Source organism: Ictidomys tridecemlineatus, unplaced genomic scaffold (genome assembly GCF_052094955.1).
Source record: "Ictidomys tridecemlineatus isolate mIctTri1 unplaced genomic scaffold, mIctTri1.hap1 Scaffold_2042, whole genome shotgun sequence".
In the NCBI taxonomy this organism is placed as follows: Eukaryota; Metazoa; Chordata; class Mammalia; order Rodentia; family Sciuridae; genus Ictidomys; species Ictidomys tridecemlineatus.
Window position 1 is genome coordinate 1 of NW_027521751.1, and position 22088 is coordinate 22088.

The window sequence follows — 22088 nt, forward strand, 5'->3', positions numbered from 1 at the left end:
ACTAACCACAGAAGGCCTTCCCTAGTCTTGGGAGTGGTCCAGTTTATTTCTGGCCTTCTGTGGACATTTACATTAGCAGGACGTTAATACATCCAGAGGTAAGATCACTATCTTCTAATCTGGAGAGGAACCTGAGGTACAATGTGAACTTTCAAACTTTCATGACAAAGTTTTTCTGATATCAAATAGATATCAGAATCTTTAACCATTTGGGGAAAAAAGAATATGAAATGTCTATGCTATTACTACAACTCTGAAATCATGAAGTAAGTAAACAAGACATAGAAAGAATGGCAAAGTGTTTGTTAAGGTAAAAGATGTCTTTTTCCTTTTTCCTTTTTTTCCCTTATCATATGCAGCCAGTGTGTCTCCTCAACAGTTCCTCGTCTACGCTCAAGACGACCTATCAAGACAGATACTCTCCTCATTCTGAGGTGCGGGGGAATGGAACCCTCTGTCTCCTGCAGGTTAGGCAAGTGCTCTACCACAGAGCCAAACCCAGCAGCCAAGCCCAGTGAGGGGGAGATCCCCCAGTGGCCAGTGGTAGTCACACAGGCTCAACAACCAGGCTCTGCATGCTGGGCTGGCTTTCTCTGGGTCCCTGCACTGAGGTGGTATAGGTCACTAGGAAGTGCCTTCTACTTGGCCAAAATCAGTATCTTGGATCTTTGACTTCTGTCCCATATTTTAAACTGCAGTTATTTAAATTGAAAGGGCAAAGAGGCAATAGCCCAGGAACACATTAAGGAGTGTAGAAGCAGATAGGCAGAGAGGGCTTTCACACCCTTCAAATTTAGTCCCCAAAGAGCTTCGAAATCATTACAAAGTTTTTCAAATATTTAAATCATTTGTAAGTAACAATAGGTCCATTAAGTGTGTCTGAAAATAACTATTTTCCAAAGCAAAACAAAAATAAGATATATTTCCCTTTAATGTCTGTCTTAACAGAGGCAGTTGGGGTCTCAGTCTCTGCTCCTGTGTTTAATTTGCTGGAAAACTATACATCATGTAGTCTCTGGAAGCTGCCACTGTACAATAGTTAAAGAATGAATCTGAAAAAAGCCAGTAACAAATGTAAAAATAACTTTGAATTTGGTGAACCTTCTTAAAGGGTCTTGTGTACCCGGTGGAAACTAGCAACGCACTTTGAGAACCATGACTTTAAAATCTATGTGTGGGGGGATTCCACCTCTTGGGTCCCCTTCTTCCTCCGGGAGAAGTCTTTTCTGCTGTCCTTTAATAAACTTCTAATTTCTACTCTGACCTTGCCTCGGCGTGCTTCTTTGGTGTTATTCTTCAACATCAGGGAAGCAAGGACTCGTCACCGGTCAACAGCAGTAACATATTGGAGGTCCCAGACCGAGATTCTACACCAAGGTAAGTGTACGCACCCCATGTCTGTTTGAGGTGCATCTTTCTCTTTCTTTCTGGAGGGTAAGGTGGGCACCCGACGGCTACTTAAACGCAACTAGTGCAGCCGCCACTCTTCAAGACTTGGGTGAGAGGTTTCTCGGCCTAGGCAGCTCTCAATCACCTGTTCAATACAGAGCAGGCATGTTGGGTTCTGCCAAAGCCGCTTCCAACTTTTCTGTCTGGGCCCGGAGAGCAATTGGTGTGAGTACACAGTGTCCTGAATCCCGGTCTGCCTCGGATGCGTGGAGGTGGAGGAAGGAGTTTGGAACAACCGCGGAATTCTGGTCTGGGCTACTCTCAGACGATTCTTAAGGTTCCTTTCTCTTGAGCCCCCTTCAGGCGGGGGCGCCTGAATCCTGTTTTCTTCTCACTCAGACGGGAGCTTCTCTCTCTCCAATATGCCAGGTGGACCACTAGCCTGCGTATTGAAAAATTGGGATAAATCTGAACCTCCGACGCTCAAGAAAAGGCGACTCATTTTCTTGGCCTGGCCTCAATACAAACTCTCTGATGGAGAAACCTGGCCACCAGAGGAAAATATCAATTTTAATACAATTTTACAGTTTGATAAAATTTACAAAAAAGGAAATGGTGTGAGGTGCTGTATGTTCAGATTTTCTTTGCTCTAAGGGAAAATCCTAAATTATGCCAACAGTGTAAAGTAGACTTAGCTATGATATCTGCCATAAAGAGAAAAAATCTTGGACTCACTCAGGAAAAAGAATCAAGAGAAAAATTTGGGCTGATCAAAGTACATACTCCCTTCCCCCTTCAAGACCTAAGGCAGATAAATGTTTTTACCCTAGTTAGTTTTGTTTTGTAGTTTTCTCATAAATGGCTTAAAGATTGCCTGTTAATGTTTTGCAGAGGTACTGATTTAAGAACACACAACCTGGGTTAATTTAAGATAATAAGTTATAATAAGTCATCACCTACAGGATAGAGAGATAGGTACTAAAGCACAGTACCCTTAATATAAGGCTGTTAACTTATTTGCTAGATGTTTAAGATTAAGTTTTAAAATTAAAGTTAAATCAAAAGGGCCAAGAAAACCAATATTTGGCTCTTGCCCTCTGAATCAGTCTGAATCAGAAAATAGGGGACTTCTCCAAAGAGCTCTGCAACTCTAGGCCACATAACCTCCTGATCAGGGAGATTAATGAGACCAGTGGAGGACAGAAAGCCAATCAGTGCATTTGCTGTGAAGAGGAGGGTCATCAAAGAAGGGAGACATCCCTGATGCTTCCGAGGGAAGCCACATGGTCAAGCAAGGCCTGGACCCATCCTAGTGCAAATGGCACTAGCAGAACTGAGAAGCTGCTGTGAAGTTCCCGAGGACTCCCAGGGTAACTCAGCTGACTGTTAACAATAGATGGAAACAAAAGTCAGTTTGACTTGCTTCATCTTAAACACTTAGCAAAGACAGTCAAAGCCAAAACACAGCTGTTCCTGTACATTTTAATAATAATAGTTAAATGTAACTTCCATAAATAAGTAAACTGGAGGCTACAAAAGAGATTCTCAGACAGGAATGCCTGATAATTATCAAAAGGAACTGCCAGAGTAGTTTTTAGCTTAAGGTCTTTATTTCTAACCAACACAGGTAGGCTTAATGTTTGCTAGTATGGTTATCCAGCCCTAAGTAACAGAATTAAAGATTTCTCTATTAGACACAGGTCATACTAGTAAAAGGATTTTGCAAGATCAGATGATATTAAATTATTAAACTGTACCTTAAGGGAAGGACATCTGTAACCCTAAAAGTTAAATGTTGTGTTTACATCCCTGACATTTCTGGCAATGTGACAAATATCCTTAAAGATTTACATGCTCAGATAGAAGCCATGTCCTCAGCAACCTTGTCATGGAAACAATATCTTAGCTCCTGGTTCTTGGTACTTCCTGGTGGTAAACATTGTTAGTCTTTGTCTTTGCCATCATACTCATTGGCATATTCCTGTGCTATGGGATTTATTGCTACATCAATATGGTTCCAGTACTAATGAATTCTTGTTTCTCTTATAGACCACCCATCACTCAAATGGCCCTCCAGCCTATCATGGACCACTCGATAGACCCGATTTTTAAAGGGGACTCCAAACTGCTTGCCCAACACATCGTCCCTTTTCAGCCTGAAGAAGCCAGAAAGATCTTCTTCGCCCCCCTTCCTTACAGCAGTAAGGAGTTCCCAAATTAGAGGGGGGAATGAAGCCAGATTTAAAGTTAGGTAGTCAGTGTAGTTAGGTAAATTGGGTCTAATACGGAGTGAAATCTAAAATGGAGGCCATGCTGAGAATGACTCAGGGAAAACAGGACAACTCATGGAATGTTAATGAAGTCCCAGAAAGGCCCTAGGCCAAAGTCCACCTCAAAGAAACGTTAATGAACAGCCCCCAACAGATTTGGAGATAGCCCATCCCAGAGAAGTGATAAGCCCATCCCAAAAGTCCTTCCTGCCCATTTGGCCCACCTGTGTCCTAACCCTTCCCACCTACATTCCATCACCAAAACTATAAAAAGGGGAAACAACTGCACTTCCATGGATTCCACCTCTGGGGTCCCCTTCTTCCTCAGGGAGAAGTCTTTTCTGCTGTCCTTTAATAAACTTCTAATTTCGACTCTGAAAAAAAAAAAAAAACTATGTGTGGGGAGACCCTCAAGGACATACTCACCCCACACCTCCCACTTTCAACTCCCTGAAACTCCCACCTTCCTTCTGGGTGACCCTCATGCAGGAACACATATTCCTCTCCAGGGACATGTTGACTTGTACTGAAGCCATCTCCTTCCCTCTCAGCCCAGCACTTTCTAATGTAAGGATCCGGTGAATCGTTGGAGAAAGAGACCACAAGAGACCAGCTTCGTGCAATGGGCAGGAGGGAGTTTATTGAAGAGGATCCTAATTCAGCGCACTGAGGCTCAAGGCTCACTCAGGAAGGGAGAAGGGCCCAGAGCCCAGAGCAGAGGTCAAGCAGAGCTTAAGTATGCTTTTTGGGGATGGAAGGGGGGGTGGGGTGGGGGGGGCTTTGCATACATCAGAACAAATCATCAAGAGGCCAGGATAATTGAGACCCCTGAAAGGAGCCAGCCCCCTGCCCCATAGGACTCAGGAGAAAATAGAGCCCACAGGAGGCAGTGCAGAGTTCTGGTCCAGACCAGAACTTGCCAGTAACTGAGCCATTTTCTCCACCCAAAATGAATTGCACCAAACTTCCTGCCCACCTCTCGGGGCTGTGATGGCATCAAATGACATTGTAGAACCTAACCTTAAAACCAGAGTACACCTGCTGCTGTCCAGCTGCCCACTCTGCACACAGTACTCCAGGGGACACTGGGAGTCCTCAGCCCTTGACCCAAGGCATGCCCTGGCAGGGTCAGTCCATCCCTGCGGCCCACACCATCTCCTTTTCTTACCCCTTGTGCTCACCAGGGGTAGGACACGCGGGGTGGGGACTCAGAAGCAGGTTTAGAATCCTTTAGGCCAATCCTTCCCTCCACTCAGCGGAGCGCTGTGGCACGCGGCGCCCACCTTTCGCCCCCACTCTTCCCTGACACTTGGGGAAGGGAAGCCCCTCATCTGCAGAGGTGACGATCAGGTCTGTCTCTCCTCACAGGCACACTTCACGCGCCCTCGCGCGGAACTTCCCACTGGGACGCCCTGGGGACTGAGGGGACACGGCGCTGACAGGGGCTGCGATCACAGGGGCTGCGATCACGGGCAGTACCTGTGCCGGAAGAGCGGGCAGCCGCCCAGAAGCCTGCGCAGCTCGTTCTTGAGGCTCCAGAACTCGCCATCCAGGTAGCGGTGCAGAGAGGAGTCCCAGAGTCCCAGGTCCTGTGCCGGCTCCATCCCGCCCGCTGGCGTCTGGCTCTGGGCTTCCTAGGAGCTCCCGGGTGTGGGAACTGGAGGGCACGCCCTCTGCGTCTCACCTCACCATGCCCCTCTCCGCCCGTGCACTTGTCCTCCCGCTGCTCACCCGCATACCCGACGACTGCTCCCTCCCTCCCCTCATTGCCCTGCGCGGAGCCCCTCCTTGGGTGCAAAACAAAGAACTTTCCTAGGTGCTCCTGCATTGCTCTCTATCCCCTTGTGCTGGGCTGGTCAGTTGTCCCTCCAGGTTTGTAGGTCACAAGAAACAATATGTGAGTCTTAGGAGGGGTGCTGGTCTGAGCCATCTCCCCCAATGAATGGCTCCCAAGATCCATGGCTCTGGGCCCAGCTCAGCTGCACCATGGCTCCAATCCTTGCCACCACCAGCCGGGTATTATGTTTCCATGATTAGGAGGGGACCCAAGGCAACAGGACCACCATCCAGGAGCTGGGGGCTGCAACTGGAATGCTCACCTCCTCTCCCAGAAACCTCCCTTTCTGTCGTTGTCATGGCCAGTGACAAATAAGTTCTAACTTAAGTGGAAAACGTTCCTTCCTATCTTCTGACTCTCATATGCTTTATTGACTCTGCATTTAAATACACAGGAAACATTAGCTGTTCCCCTTCTTCTAAATACTAGTTTGCTGGCCAGATGACCACTGTGGGTGTGGTCTGCTGTCCTTAGGTTAGGGGATGCCATCTGTATGAGTTTGCTTTGGCTGCTTTAACAAATTACCACAAACCAATTTCCTTCAGACAACACAAGTATATTCTCTGGCAGTTCTGGAGGCCAGAAGTTCAAAATGGGTCTTCCAAGGCTATTCAAATCAAGGTGTTAGCAGGGCTGGTCACCCTCTGGGAGCTTCACAGGGAAATCAGTTTCCATGTCTTCTCCTGCTTCTAGAGGCTGTCTGCATTCTTGGCTCCAGGACCCTTCTTGTCTTTAATATGCATCACTTCAACCTTTGCCTGCATGGTCCATCTTCTTTTGACTCTGATCTTCCTGCCTCCCTCTGATAAGGACCCATTTACATTGGTCCCACCCAGGTAATCCAAGATAGCCTTCCTGTCTCAACGTCCTTAAGACCAGCAACATCACTTTTGCCATATAAACCAACACATTACCAGGTTCCAAAACACTGGCTTTGAACCTGGGATGGAAGGAGCTTCATATTATATTTGACATTTAACAAAACTGTCACCACTCATGGCTAAAGAGCTCATGGCTCCAGGAGACACTGAAAGCACAAGGTGAATATTGCCATTGGCTGTGTCTGACAAGGCATTATAAGCTTTGTCACCAGCTTAGAAGAGACATCGTCAGTTTGCAAGCAGGAATGGAAAGTGCAGGGATTTTCAGGATTGGAAGAGGCAACTGTTTCCCAACTACTAGCAACAAAGATTAAACCTCAGAAGCATATTTGTGGCAATAAAGACCAATTAAAACTCAAGACCCTGGGGCTGGGGTTGTGAGTTCAAGGATAGAGCTGCCTAGCATGTGTGAGGCCCTGGGTTGGATCCTCAGCACCATATAAAGAGAAGTAAATAAAGGTATTGTGTCCATCTACAACTAAAAAATATTAAAAAAAAAACACCTTAAGACTCTCAAACTCTACACACTTGCCCCTGTGGTAAGAATAGAATCAAATGTCTGACATCAACCCTTGTTGATGGACTTCAGGGATGCCCAGCAAGCCACCTCTTCACTCCCAGGCCCTGTCTATCTGAGAAACCCCCATCTAAAGGATCACAGGCTGCTACATCAAAGTACAAGAGAATGGGTCAGATCCCCCACTAGCTGATAAAGGGCACCCCGAAGCAAGAAGCTTATTCTGGCCTATCCAGAAGATACTAGAAGAATCAGTGTGTCCTAAGACTACCACCTGTCCTGTGAATGTTTTGTAATAATAATAGCAAGTAAAAGTGGTCAAATAAATGATTCAGTAGAAACCCTCAGGTTGCCTTGGCTTATCTAGTTCCCATGGCCACTGGGTTAGTTTTGTAGGGTTGCCATACAAATGAGCACAAACCAGTTGCGGTAAAAGGCAGAAATCTATTCTCTCACGGACATGGAGGCCAGAAGTCTGAAAAGAAAGTGTCAGCAGTGCTTTGATTCCAGGGAAGAACCTTCTCACCTCTGCCCAGATTCTGGTGGCTCCTGGCAATCTTGGCCATTCCTTGGCGTTAGCTCATCTCTCTGATCTCTCTCTCCATCTTTACAGGCCCTCGTCCCTGCGGTCTGTGTGTCTTTAAGTCTCCTTCTTCTAAGATGTACACCAGTCCAACTTCAAGTTAATCACATCTGTAAAACTGTATTTCCAAATTTTTAGGCCACATTCTGAAATTCCACGTTGACGTTAACTTTTTTCGGTAACACTATTCAACCTAGATTACCCACCTCAAATTAATCACTGACCAACAAGGGAAGAAAAAAAACCATAATTGGCTTAGAACTTGGGTTTGTTTCTGCATCAACCATGCATCAGAGTAGCCTGCAATTTTTTTTTAAATGCTCAGTAAGTGGCAAAACCCATATACCCCAACCAGTATATCTAATTTCTAGAGATAGGTCCTAGACATCTGAATTTTTTTAAAAGTTCTTCTTCATCCCCAGTGATTCTATTGGGTAGCCAGGGCTGAGACATTGGCTCAGACTCTGATTCTCAACCCTGCTGCATAGTGGAGTCCTACACTGTTAGAACAATTGGTGAAATTTAAACAAGATGGATTACATAATATCACTGAGCCAGTGTTGGTTTCTGATTTTGATCATTGTACTATGGGTCTTTAAATGAATGTTATTGTTTTTAGGAGCAAATTGAAGTGTTAAGGGGTAACAGGGTAAATTTCTCTAAAGGAGTCAGAAGAAAAGTGAGTGGGGGGATGCACATTTGTACACAAGTGTATATGGAGAGAGAGGAAAAATCAAATATGGCTTCTCTAAACTAACATATTAACCAGAACTTTCTCAGTTATAAAGCAATTTGAATTCTCTTCAGCAAGATGGAAATATATTGGCTCATAAAACTCCAGAAAAACTTGGACATCATACTTGGGGAAGGTCAGAAGGTCACACTGAGACCAGGAGCCTCAACTCTATCAGTCTCACTCTCTGTCTCTGGATCTCTCTCCCTCTCTTGTCCCCCCTCCCCTAAATCAGGCTGGTCTCTGGGGAGACCTAAGTCCCCAGCAGATAGATAATAGAGGCTCACAGTTTCCCAGCCCCACATTCCTCAGCTTTCGACATCAGAAATACTTTCGTTTCTTCCTCATCTCCAATTGTGATAATTTGACTTTGATTGACTCAGTGTGGGTCGGGTACTGCACTGATCAGCCAGCTGCTGGAGGAGAGGAGTGTCCCAAGCAACTATATGAGGACATGGCTACCCTGCTATGGCTGGTAAGTCTGGTGGGAAGTGTTGCCCACTCCACCACCCACCCAGCTGCTCTACACAGCAATATCCAAAAAAGCATTCTGCTAATAATTCTCCTTCTAGGCGGTCAGTAGCATAAGAGCGGTCAAAGGACAACAGGCAGATGGGCCTGCTTCCCTTGGCCAGGCTCCGAGATCCTCCATGAAAAATGCTGGGGAATACCTGGGGAGAAAGGTGGAAGTAAGAACCCCGGGAACAAAGGAAGTCAGTGGGCTTGTGCTGAGGATGGACTCCTCCACAGAGGCTGATATCTGGATGATATCCATAGGGGCTGCCTGATAGTACAAGCCCAAGGCCATAATGTTGCCTTGGGCTTTGCTCTTTGGTGCTTCTGGGCCCTGAGGCAAGGCAGGGCCCTCAGCTGGGCATTTACAGAGGAGCCTTCATGTAGCAGCTAAGTGGGTCTTGATGTGGATCTGGTGGGCAGGTTTCTTTTAAGCTGCACCCATAGATGAACGACCAGGAGTGCTGACTGACTTGCCCAAGGGCACACAGCTCTTGGTGGCCTCCCAAGCACCCTATCCAGGGCTCATGCAACTCAAAGTCATGCCCTATGTCACACTGCTCTAACCTGAGGGGCCTCAGTAAACGTTCTGGATGCTGCTCTTATGGAGGCTTAGGGCACAAACACTACACACTACCTTTAGGACTCAGGGTTCTGTGGTCAGAAGCAGCCTGTTTCCAGGGGCACTTCAGTATGATTTGTAGAGGTCATGGAGCCATAAAATGTTAAGAGTTGGGGGCTGGGGTTGTGGCTCAGTGGTATAGCACTCGCCTACCATGTGAGAGTGCTAGGTTTGATCATCAGCACCACATAAAAATAAATAAATAAAGATATTGTGTCCAACTACAACTAAAAAAATGTTAAGAGTTCCAACCCCTGGGGCTTGTCCAACTAGACCTTCTTTTCAGATGAGAGTGTGGCATCTTATGGGTCATCTGGCCACTGCACTGAGGTTTGAAGAGAGAAAAATGTGGATATCGTAATGTCTGCCTAATTCCCAGTACTGCCCAGCTAGAGTACTTCTGGGGTTCTAGTAAAGGTATTTTACTACTCAGATTTACCTGGCTCCTGCCTATGCAGAGCTTAGCCCCTGACCAAACCCTTCCATCCTTCTTCTCCAGGAACCTTGAGAGGCTTTTCCTATAGATCATGAGCACCTCTGCACCTCCCCACCCCACATGCAGCCCTGGGCTGGGATAGAAGGTACTGGGTGGGGAAAAGAACCAGGAAACACAGCTTTCCTTCATGTCATCACAAGGGACAACATTTGCAATGGGAAAACTGGTCTTCCCCAGTGTTTTTATGTAAGTAAGCCTTTTACTTACTGTTCTCACTTATGCCAAGTGCTAGACAGGAATTCCGGGAGAGGGAAGGGACAGATTCCTGAAACAGCCACCATGTTGTCCTCAGGAATGAGCTCGCCTCCAAACAGCCATGGCTTCATTATGAGATCACCCCTGATACAACAGCCTCTTCTTCTCCCCAGGATGAGAGCCTTCCCACAAGTGGACTCTGATGGACTCACTCTGGCCTCCATGAGGCCCACAGGCACAAGTGGCCTCCTGCTGGGAATACATGCTTTGCTCCTTAAAGTTCCCAGCAGGCAGGCTAGCATCAAGGGTTCCCAAGCACTCCGTTCTTGGAAACAATTAGGCTGTGAACTGTGATGGTTCTGGTCCTGACTCCACAGAGAAAGTCCAGCCAGTTCTGGATTTATCTTTAATTTGAGTTGGAAATAGTATGACTTCACTGTTTATTTTTCACTGACTTGCATGAGCTACTTCTGCTCATGAAAAAAATCCAGAAGCAATACCTACCCCACAGCAGTGAGCACCCAGCACCCAGATTCAGATCTCTAAATGCCATTCCCTACTAGGGGAACCAGAGCTCCTGGAGAAAGGCTGATTCCAGGGCAAGGCAGGAATGTCTGAGATGAAACTTCAGTGTCTCTGCAGTGCCATAAAGCAAGGATGTCATTCTGGAAGTTTTGTCAAAGGGACACAAGAGTCCTTCACCAGCCAAAATGCCCAATTTGAGCAACAAGAAAAACATAAGCAGCTTAAGAAAGGATTTAAATCACACACACACACACACACACACACACACACACTCACACACTCACACACACACGAAATTGAAAATAGCTTGCAAAATTCCTCAGCCCAGGGAAACATGAGGCCAGAGACCTGGGTCAACCAGATCATTCTGACACAGCAGAGCAGCCCTTTCCCATCTGTCACAATTCTCACCTGGAATATGTGATGTATATTTTATGAATATATTTCAGTAAATAAGTGTGAAAGAATAAAACTTTTGAAATCATTATCTGGCAATTTCCAGGAGATGATGGAGGTGGATAGGTAGTGGTCATCAGGGCTACTAACACTGGCTAATGACAGGTTGGCAAGTATGTGGTAACAGTCATATTAAACTGCTAACACCAAGCTCCCTAGCCATGACACAACCAGACACTCTGGCTCCTGTGGTGACACAATGGGAAGCACAGGACTCCACCTATTTAACTTTTCTGAGGGGAAAAAAGTTGAACACAAATCTAATCAAGCCTCTAGGTCAGGCAAATGATATATCAGAAATACAAGGGAGGGACCAGTGTTGTAGCTCAGCAGTAGAGCACTCACCTAGCATGTGAGAGGCCCTGGGTTCAATCCTCAGCACCACATAAGAACAAATAGATAAAATAAAGAGATTATGTCCAACTACAAATATATATATATATATATATATATATATATATATATATATATTAAGAAATACAAGGGAAAAAAAGACATGTTAAGAGATCCCATAAAGATGAACTTAGCTAAAAGCTAAAAATGCATAGCAAATGGTCAAGTATTTCAACAACAACAAAATGGGCATAAGGAAAAGGAAAGAGAATTTTTAAAAAATATTTTTAGTTGTAAATGGACACAAATCTTTATTTATTTATTTATTTTTATTCCAGGACACCTAGAAAATGAAAGGGCAGGTACCCGTAGCCTCCCTGTTTCTCACCTGCACCCCACCCCATGGTCACCAAGAGGATAGGAAGCTTCCCTCCTGCCATTTTAATCTGACAGTTCAATGGTACCATGGTCGAGGTATATGGTTGCAAATCTTGGTAGACTGCATTCACAACTCTTAATGCATCTAGAAAGAAAACATTTGGGGAAACTGCCCATGGTTCCAGTATAATTTTCTCAAAGAAAAAAAACCTATAAGTATCATTGAAAATATGTATGAATCAGGATAGAAACTTGGTCCTTTAGATAATGCTGGACACTCCAGGAAAACTGATTCGGTGCTAAATAATTTAGTCAGCTTCTTGAAGTCAGTCAAATGGATTTATAGGAGGGTCTCCTTGGGAAAGGCTGCCACAGATCTCCTTTGGAACAGAAAGGTCCAGAAAACTGAGAAAACACAAAATAAGTCCCTCCCAAAAGAGCTTTTTAATTTAAAAACAAAACAGAAAAGTCATAAAGAAATCTGGGTGTTAGGTTCTCGGGAGATTTGTTGACTTAATGATGGCCAAGTGATGGAACAGGGGCAAATGTTATATCAAGTTTTAATCCAAATAAAAGATACAAACACTTTTTTTAAAGTACTTTTTTGTAGTTGTAGATGGACACAATACCTTTATTTTATTTATTTATCTTTATGTGGTGCTGAGGATGAACCCAGGGCCTCACTTGTGCTAGGCAAGCGCTCTACCACTAGCCCCAGCCCCAGCCCCTGGCCTCAAACACTTTTCAAAGCTTACAAAATCTGTCTCTCTCCATGTTGCAACTCCTGTCCTACTTTAGCACCCTTACATAAGCAATAAGGCAAATAAGATTACATAAAAACTTTTTTAAAAAATGAGAGAGAATTCCAGAAAGAACTACACCCCAAATAACAAAAGAACAAGAGCAAGGGAGCCCAGGAGGAAGAGTCTCACCAGCACTTACAGGAGGCAGCAGGAGGGGATACGAAAGCAGACAATCAAACTGAACTACTCATTGGCCCCAGACCTGACGTAGGTGCCCTGCACAGTGCTGACTCCATCTTGTCATGTCTCCTCTCGGCATTTCTGTGCAGCTGATTTTTTAGGTAGATTTTAGTCCCTCCACCTAGGAAGGTCTGGAGTCCTTCAGACAAGAGTGTTCCAAGGCCAGGAGGCAATGAAGCCACTGAAGATCCTGTAGGCACATCTGAGCAGTGTAGCATGGGTTGGGGAGACAACTATTTTGGGTATCTGAACTGTCAATGGCAGCAGCCCCCCCCCACCACACACAGGGGTGTGATGCTACAAGAACAGCTGGGAAATACAGGAAGCATCGCAGCCAACCCCTGAAACCATATCACCAACACCTCCCCCCATCTGGGTAGAATGGTATCAGAGCACACAGTATGTCCTATGACCATATTGTGGTCAGAGTGAGCCATTTGCCACACCAGGCAAGTTAAAGGGCCCTTTTTCCCCAAGAGGGAACTTGCTCCACTGAAGAGATAGAGAATGCCCCTGGGAGAACCATGGACTCTACTCCAAGACATGAGGCTGAGGAACTGGTTGATTTTGCTGGGGAGATAGCAGACCCAGCCCAAAGAAAATCAAGCAGAGGCTTTCAAAAGGATGTGTGTCCAGGCCCCACTAGATCTGAGTTAAGGGAGCTCCTGAGGAGGCTGCCTACATTCACAGTTCATGGCTATGGCTGGAGTCAAGACACTTAAACTCCCTAAAGTTCTGCTTTCCTATCTTAAAAATTGAAGTGAGGGTCCCTCAAGCATGATGCTTCCAGGGTGGAAGAGGGGACATAATCCATCCCAGGTACCGCATGGATTCTTGGAGAGAGAGGCAAGGTGGTAGAGACAGACTCCTCGTGACAGATGAAGAGCTTTGACTTTGTTCTTGCCATCCAGCAGAGGCCGGATGCAGGGACCCTGTGATGGACCCAGCCCAGCTCTCAGAGTGGATGGGAGAACAGTCACAGCAGCACTGCCCCTGAAGAATAGAGAGGGGCTTTCCCCTGAGTGAGGCATGTGGCCCAGGCATGAGGGCAGTGTTGTTGACAGGGAGGCAGAGATGGCATGTGCCTGGCATGTGCAGCTGTGCTTGTCTTGAGCCAGCTGCACCTGGTTCAAGCTAGAGATGCAGGAAAGTGCCAAAGGAGCTTCAGAGTGGACCTGTCCTGTACCACTGCCATCACTGTCCTGTACCACTCAACCTCAGGAGATTCCTTTGGAGTCTGGGTTCTTCTTTGCCTTTCCACTCATTTAACTCTCCCCAAAAGGCAAGCAGTGGGTAGAAAGCTCAGCTTTGCTACCACGAAGGAATCTGTAATATTGGTAATGAACAGCTGGCGTAAGTTGTTTGATGCCTGGGAAATTCAATGGCTAAACCTACGCATGTGCATAGATGACTCCATTTCAGTGTTCTTGGTCTTGAGGAATATTTGTTTAGTCATATTTGTACACTCTTCCTCTACGGCACTCATAAATTCTGCACAATCGTGAACTTACTTAAAGCAAGCACCCAACCTTCTATTTGTATGGTAACATCTCATAAGGAAAATGCTAATACAGTAAGGCCCCTTTCACGCACTCCTAGTTTTTCTCTGAGGATGTCTGGAGTCAAGATCTAAGAGGTAACCCTTGGAATATTCACAAGCTACATTATCCTGTGTGCCCAGAGCACTAAGGCAAGGTGTAGTAGATAATCAGGATCATTTTTAGTTAACATGGCCTTTATTTTATGCACCCACTGCCTGGTTTGAGGTCTATGGCATGGGTCACAGAGCAGATATGTACCAGGGATATGTCCAGGTGATCAGCTTTGTTTAAGAACTCAAGTAAGCTTCCCTGGGAAGAGACATTTTTAATGTGTCTTTGTCATTTCAAATCTGGAAAAAAAAAAAGTATGTCTGTATAACCTGTGCAGAGGGAAGAAAGCCTTTGCCTGAGTTCTTCAGTCTTCACCCATGACTATGTTTTATCTACCATTCTGGCACTGAATCCTTTGCAATACACTTTGCTGTAAGTATAATTTTATAATTATATAATTTTATAAGTGAGTCATGTGACTTCTTCTAATGAATTACTAAACCAGTGAATAGATATGGAACCCCGGAACACACCTAATTTTAACAATAAAATTTCTAATTACTTGGAGTTGAGCAAAATCCTAGATATGAGCTATTGAATAGCTTGAATACCTCACTCTAGCTTTGCTGATCTGAGAAAACCATCATAGAAACCTTTAACTCTCTGAGTCTATTAATTCTCTTTCCAATTCTTTGCCTCTTAATAACAATGACATATATGCTGATGCTGATCACTGATGTTTTGGAGACATCCAAAAAGGAAAACAACCTAATTACACTTCCTCCCAGAGAAGTAAAATAAGAGGAGACAGAAATACATAGGAGCAATATTTTTGGTATATTATTGAGAATAAGTTGGCATTGGTTTGAGCTAAATTGTTCTAAATGATGCTAACTAGCTGGGAGTGGTGGAGCACATCTGCTACTCAGGAGGCTGAAGTTGGAGGATCATTTGAGCCTCTGAGTTCAAGACCAGCTTGGGCAACATAGAAAGTCCTTGTCTCAAAAAGAAATTAATGAGTAAAATTAAATTCAAAATTTTTGATTATGTTAATTATAATCATCAGAGGAAAAGAGAAGGCAATCAAAATGGTGTCCAAGAAAACAACTAACACAAAAGAAGGGAGTAATGGAGGAATTGAGGAATAAAATGATACAAGACACTTATAAAAAATGCAGAATTATTAGTAACTGCATTAAATGTAAATAGATTAAACTCTCCAATTAAAGACAGATATTGGCAGAATAGATAAACATCCCCCAGTCAGGTACTATCTATAAAAGACTCACTTTAGTTTTAAAGTCACAAATAAATTGAAATTAGAGAGATGGAAAAAGATATTCCCTGAAACATTTACCCAAAGAGAATGAGTGGCTACTAACGTCAGACAAAACAGACTATAAGACAAAAATCGTTACAACGCATAGGGAGGACATTATACATTCACAACAGGATCAATTCATGAAGAATATATGATGTATGTACCTGGTAACAGAGATCCAAAATATATGAAGGAATACTAACAGATTGAGGCTTCTGCCATGCTCTTTTGGATCCCTCACTCTGGGGAAAGCTACCTGCCATGAGGATATGCAAGAGTCCTGGGGCAGTGGTCCATGTGGGGAGGAACTGAGGCCTCCAGCCCACAGCCGGGACAGCTCAACAAGAATAGTTGGGAAATTCAATGCTCTGCTGTCAATAATGGATGGCACAACTCAATAAAAGACAAACAAGGGGGCTGGGGTTATGGCTCAGCGGTAGAGCGCTCACCTAACATGTGCAAGGCCCTGGGTTCGATTCTCAGTACCACATAAAAATAAGTAAACAAAATAAAGGTATTGTATCCAACTACAACTAAAAAATAAATATTTTTTTTAAAAAGACAAACAAGGATGTAGAAACTTGAAGAACCCTTGAAACTAGACTTAATAGACATATGTAGAACATTATACCAAACAGCAGCCAAATCAATGTTGTTTTTAAGTGGCTCATGAAAAATTCTCCAGGATAGACCACACAGGTGGTCCACAAAATGAGCCTCAGTGGGGCTGGGGATGTGGCTCAGTGGTAGAGCACTCACCTAGCATGCATGAGGCACTGGGTTAGATCCTCAGCACCACATAAAAATAAAATAAAGATACTGTGTCCACCTAAAGATAAAAAATAAATATTTAAAAAATAAGCCTCAGTAAAGTAAAACAAATGAAATTATGCCAGGTGTATTCTCCAAAACAATGTAATAAAGTTAGAAATCAGTAACACAGGAATTTTAGAAAATTCACAAGTATGTAGAAATTAAAAAGCACACTCTTAAACAACTAATGGGTAAAAAAGAAATAATAAGAAAAATTAGATGATACTTTGAGAAATAAAACAACACACCAAAAACCGTGAACTGCAGCGAAAACATCGGGCGGAGGAAAATGCACTGTAACTGCCTACGTAAAAGAAAGATCTCACATCAGTGACCAGCCTCCAATTTCAAGGGACTAGAAAAAGAAAGCAACTAAACCCAAAGCAGGCAGAAGGGCAAACAGACTAGAGCAGAGGACAGAAAAACAGTAGAGAGAATCAGTAAAATCAAAAGGTAAATCTTTGAAAAGCTCAAAAAAAGAGACAAACTTTTAACAAGTCTGAAAAAGTGGGTGCAGGGAATCAGGAATGAAAGTGGAGGTGTTACTACCATCTCTAGTGAAATTAGAAGGATCATAAGAGAGCTCTCTGAACAACTATACACCAACACGATCGGTCACATGGATAAAATGGACAAATGCCTAGAAACCAACTAGCAAGGCTGACTCAAGAAAAAAAATAAACAATCTGAATAAACTTACAAGTAAAAGGATTCAATCAATAATTTTTAAAAACTTTTCAACAAAGAAATACCCAAGACTAGATTGCTTCACAGCAGAATTCTACCAAACATTTAAAGAAGAATTATGCCAATCCTTAAACTCTCCGACATTCAGAAAAGAGTACTTCCCAACTCATTCTATGATGCCAGTATTCCCTGATACCAAAGCCAGATAAACACATCACAAAAATAAAAACTACCAACCAATAGCTCTAGAGAATATACAGACAAAAATCTTCAACAAAATACCAGAAAACTGAACTGAGCCTCATAGTAAAAGGACTATACACCATCACTAACTGAAATTATCCCATGAATGCAAGAGAGAGTGAATGAATACACAACAGCAGCTCATGCAATACATTGTTTTAATAGAATGCGGAAGAAACACATGATTATCCCAATCCATACAGAAAGAGAACTTACCTTTCATGATAAAAACCAAAACAAAATACTAAGCAAACTAGGAAATTTTCTCAATCCAATAAAGGGATATCTATCATCACACTTAATAATGAAAGACTGAAAGCTTTTCTCCTAAAATTAGGAACAAGACAAAGAGTCTGCTCTCACTACTGCTATTTAAAACTGCACTGGAATTTCTATTCAGAGCAATTAGACAAGAAAAAGAAATGAAAGGCACCCAACTTGGAACAGAAGTAGTAAAACTTACTATTTTTAGATGACATGACCTCACATATAGGAAACATTGACGAGTCAACCACAAAACTATTAAGAGCTGATAAATTCAGTCAAGTTTCAGGTTACATGATCAATATATAAAAATCAATTGTATTTCTACACACTAGCAATGACTGATCAAGAAATGAAATTAAGAATGCAATTCCATTTACAATAGCATCAAAAAGAATATGATCCTTAGAAATAAATATAGCTAAGTAACAAGACTTGTTTACTGAAAACTATAAAATATTATTGAAAGAAATTAAAGACCTGAATATAGATACTCTGTGTTCTTGTTTGGAGACCAGTATTGATAAGATGGGAATATTCCTCAACTTGTTGTATATATTCAATGCAGTCACCATCAAAACAATTACTTTGTTTGTTTGTTTGGAGAAGTGGACAAGCTGATCCAAAATTCATGTGGTATTAGAGGAGAAGCAAAATAGCCAAAGCAACCTTGAAAAAGAACAAAGTTGGAGGACTCACACCCTGATCTCAAAATCTACTCCAAAGCTACAGTAACTAAAACAGTGTGGTATTGGCATAAAGATAGACATGTAGATCATGGAATGAGAGTCCAGAAATAAGCCTACATATTTGTGGTTAACTGATTTTCAAAAGGGAAATTAAATTGAGAAAGATGAGTCTTTCAACAAATGGTGCTGGGGTTTGACTCTATTCCCTAGAAAATAACCCCATTTGTGGGACTGGTGTCAGAAGCTCAGACTAGCAGGTGCACCAAGGCCCAGCATGAGGAATCCAGGGAAGAGTACCTGTAAAGTGTGGCAGCTGCAAGTTCACCTGCAGGGACTAGAATAGAATCCTGGGCTCAGAAAGGTAGGCTTCTAAGAGCAAGAAAGGGTTCCATGCTTATGCTGAAATATGCCATGAAGACCAAAGCAGGAGTCCAGTGGGGAATTTCAAATTGCATATAGTACAGGTGGCTCCAGTTCAGATGAGCAACAGGAAACACTCACTCTGAGAGCAGAAGCACTTGGGAAATTATGTGCAGGAACCACTTAGGTTGCATGGAAATACATGTTTCTCCATGTGAGCTGTGCATCTCTAAGGTGACCTAACACACCCTCTGGCCAGGGCACCATTGAGCTGTGAGCCCTATTCTGTTAATGGGGCTCAGCAGGACCTTCTCATCTTGATTCCCAAATCACTTGCTTCAGGTCACGTTTTGCCTCTTTGCTGGCTCCTGGTTCCATCCTGTCTTGCACAATTGAAGCTTTGTCCCTTACTTCATAGTCTCAGCTCCTTGGCAAGTTCTTTGACTTGGACCCTCTCCTCCAGCTCAGCTTGTATCATGCATTTCCTGAAGTAAGTAAAGGCAGAGGCATGGGGGACATCAACAGGCCCAGACATAGGGGTGGGTGGGGAGGCAGAGGGTAGGAGTCTCTTCCATAACCCAGCCCCTCTTCTAGCTTAGGGGTTCCCAGCTGTATTTAGGAAGAGGGAAACACTGAAGGGAGGCAAGGTTTCAAAAACTATAACAGCGTAAAACCAGAGAAACATCCCACCATTTCTGAGTTTTCTTGATGATATGGGCTGCTCCACAAATTTCAGTGCAGCCAAGCATAATGAACACAATGAGTGGGCTCTGGTGCATCATTTCCACTTCTTCCCGGGGATGCTGATGCTAAGGTAGTTCAAGGAGTTATTCTGGGGGACCTTCTCTTGCTTGCTTTTGGGAACTTTATTACTGCTGCCTTTATTACTCTCCACCCCCAAGAGCAGGTACAATCCAGTGAGTGTTCTGCTGTGAACATTCAGTGCAGTTGCTCATGTTCAGCACAACAGCTCAGGTCAGCGGCTGGTGCCAGGCCAACTCTGGCTTGCCAGGAGCTGCTTTCTCTTCCTCCTGCTGAAGGTGATTTGACAGCTGTTAACTTCCATCAGATGTCCTACCTGTCAGACCTCACCCCCTACCTCTGCTGGTTCAACTGGCATTTAGAGGGAAGGGAAACAGGCCAGATTGGGACATACGCTGGAGGTCAGTATTAGTTTGCTGGAGCAAACTACCCTAACAAAGAACCCTAACAAAGAACCCTAGCCTGGGTGGCTTAAACAATAGTAATTTATTTTCTTATAGCTCTGGAGGCTCGAAGTCCAAGACCAAGGTATTAGCAGGGTTGGTTCCTTCCAGGGACCACTAAGGATCTGTTCCAGGTCTCTGTCCCAGGCTGGCATATGACCACCTTCTCCCTGCTTCTCCATACTGTCCTCCCTTTCAGGTGTCCGTGTTCAAATTTTCCCTTCTTATAAGATAGCATATTAAAAGAGGTACATTTTGAGGTGCTAGGGCTAGAACTTCTATATTTCAGTTTCAGAGGAGGGACACAATTTTCTCTAAAAGAGGGTCTACAAGAAAAGCTAATCCAAATAGAACAGGGCATTGTGTTTTCTGAAATCTCTTTTTCTTTTCCAAATGCCATGGAAGTCCAGAGAACACGGGACAGGTGGACACCATCTTCCAGCCCCCCAGCTTGCCCTCTACTGGGCTTGTAAGCAGGCCCTGTGGTTTTTGGCACCTCATTAGCAATGTGACGGTCTCATAGCAATGTGATGGTCAAGGCTGTCTTCGGAAGAAAATGAAGAGCAGTCACCCACTAATGACCAAAGCAACTGTGGGTCAGTAGTTTGCAGTTAGCCAGAGTTACCCATTTATTTCCAGTGGTTTTAAAATTTCTTCTTCATCGTGACACAGTGTCAAGATCCATCTTTGGTCTATATGTGGACAATGGGCACCACAGCCAGTGAGGAGCATCACAGCCCAGTGAGGGGACAGGTCTGGAACTGGGAACTTCCCATGGCACCTCCACAGGTAGAGACCTCCTGATGCAGGTGAACTTCAGCTCTGCCCAAGGTCCCACTCAGCACCAGAGATGGGGTGCCCTGCTATAGCTGCACAGCCCTCTGAAATGGGTGGGACCTGCCAAGATGCCAATCAAGCTGCTGACTACAAGACATCACATCACAAGGCAAGACTCCATCCCTGAAACCTTATCCCTGCCTTTGATGTGCCCCTTAAATAAACCACAGGAGCCACCTTCTAGCTGTCTAGCTCCAGCTCCTGTGTGGACTGGACCTATCAAGGCTCCATCTTTTTGAAACTGTCTTTCCAACTTTGTCTTTTGTTCTTCAATAATTACTCTAGACTTCTATTTCTTAGATAGTGGATACCCTCCTTGGCAGGAAGAAGGGCACCCTAACAAGGCACGGGCCACCTCCCTATAAAGGAGAACTGTGATTATAAGGAGACTGCTGTATACCTGAAAGGGCCTCCCCAGCACAAGTTTCCCATTTCAGTTCCCAAAGCCCCAGATTTTCCGAGGGCATATAACTATTTCTGAGGAGGCTTCATGGGAAGGAAAGTAATCTAACTAGTTAGGAGTGACATTTGGGGCATTTGGGACTGTGCAGTAAGTAGTTTTTGTTTTGCTTCCACGAAGAAAGTCAGCCTGAGGACAAAACCAATACAGAGGAAATAGAACTGAGAAAACTAAAGAGAAAGGGAGTTAAGAGTCCTGATCAAACTACCTGAAGCCCACCCACCAGTCAGAATTATTGTGTTATTAAGTAAGTTTATTGTGTTATTAAGTAAGTTTACTTTATGGTGAATAAATTATCTCAAGCTAGGTTTCTTGTTCCTTGCAACTAAAATATCTGGAAAGATTTATCAGTCTTTGAAATGCCACTGGTGTTCTTCCAAATATGTACCAATTACTGTATCATGACATAAATTAATGAAAAAGTTGAGGGATACTGATAAAAATGCACCGTAGATTTTAGAAAAATCAAAGAGGCTAACAAAATGGGGAAAACTGATCTCTGTGGGTTCTCAGTGATTTCAAATTTTAATATCATCCAAACCTTCACCAAGCCAACTGGGTCCGAATAGGAAAATGTTTATTCAGTGATATACATGCAGCTAGACTGAGAAAATAATGATAAGAGCAGAACAGAATGAAAGCTTGAAGTTTTTAAGAGGATACCACAGGAAAACTTAATGCAAATACAAGAAATGATCATAAAGGGGGTCTACTACTTCTTGGAGAATTGATTTTTCCATCTCTTATTTCTTTTGGCCCTAGTCAGCTTTCCATTGCTATAATGAACTGCCTGAGATTATAAACTCATAAAGAGAAGAGGTTTATTTTGGCTCACAGATTTGAAGGTTCCAGTCCATGATCTATTGGCCCCATTGCTTTAGGCCTGTGGTGAAGCAGTACATCATA

General features: G+C 43.7%; 2 long non-coding RNA genes across 2 annotated transcripts; one reads left to right on the forward strand and one right to left on the reverse strand.

The window, feature by feature from the left end:
- Window positions 1-3969: 3969 nt before the first annotated feature.
- Window positions 3970-7241, forward strand: LOC144373011 (uncharacterized). Its single transcript, XR_013432820.1, has 3 exons — window positions 3970-4395; window positions 5028-5212; window positions 6333-7241. It is a non-coding gene; the product is annotated as an uncharacterized LOC144373011 (long non-coding RNA).
- A 77-nt stretch (window positions 7242-7318) lies between these two features.
- LOC144373012 (uncharacterized) lies at window positions 7319-10394 on the reverse strand. The gene is made up of 2 exons (XR_013432821.1): window positions 10049-10394; window positions 7319-7595 (listed from the first exon to the last, which is right to left on the reverse strand). It is a non-coding gene; the product is annotated as an uncharacterized LOC144373012 (long non-coding RNA).
- Window positions 10395-22088: the final 11694 nt, after the last annotated feature.